At 49.3% G+C, this 339-nt stretch overlaps 1 protein-coding gene across 1 annotated transcript in view; it reads right to left on the bottom strand.

Moving 5' to 3' along the window:
- The window catches only part of SDK2 (sidekick cell adhesion molecule 2), a 161,705-nt gene that overhangs the window by 46,686 nt on the left and 114,680 nt on the right, over window positions 1-339 (bottom strand). The window lies entirely within an intron of this gene.

A 339-nucleotide genomic window follows, 5' to 3' on the forward strand; every position in this document is an offset into this window, starting at 1 on the left:
ACGCACACACAGAGAAACCACACATACATGCACACACACACATACATACACACACACAGAAACCACACACGCACACACAGAAACCACACACACACGCGCACACACACACATGCGCACACACACACGCACACACAGAGAAACCACACATACACGCACACACACACACGCAGACATACACACACACAGAAACCACACACACACACACACAGAAACCACACACACACACGCACACACACACACACACAGAGAAACCACACACACATGCACACACGCACACAGAAACCACACACACATATAGAAACCACACACACACAGAAACCACACACACACACACACACA

This window comes from Oryx dammah, unplaced genomic scaffold, assembly GCF_014754425.2.
Source record: "Oryx dammah isolate SB20612 unplaced genomic scaffold, SCBI_Odam_1.1 HiC_scaffold_8, whole genome shotgun sequence".
In the NCBI taxonomy this organism is placed as follows: domain Eukaryota; kingdom Metazoa; phylum Chordata; class Mammalia; order Artiodactyla; family Bovidae; genus Oryx; species Oryx dammah.